Below are 321 nucleotides of genomic sequence, written 5' to 3' on the forward strand. Positions count from 1 at the left end.
AAAAAAAAAAAAAAAAAAAAAAAAAAAAAAAAAAAAAAAACAAAGATGAATATAGTATATAACAACCTCTCTTAGCTTTTTTCTTTTGTTATGAATTATTTTTTTTCTCCAAAACAATATGAACCCCTCCGAGACTACGGATGGGGAAGATCTTATAATAGACACAGCCGCTCGAAAGCTAATCCAATACTCTGAAAGCTAATTCTCGATAGTCGATACTTACACAAACAGTGATCGTACTAGCTACTAAATCCTAATCTTGAGCGTTATGGATCCGATTTTGTGATCATGCAAGAAGAAGAAGAAGAAGAGACATAATAG

Source organism: Camelina sativa, chromosome 7, assembly GCF_000633955.1.
Source record: "Camelina sativa cultivar DH55 chromosome 7, Cs, whole genome shotgun sequence".
Taxonomy (NCBI): Eukaryota; Viridiplantae; Streptophyta; class Magnoliopsida; order Brassicales; family Brassicaceae; genus Camelina; species Camelina sativa.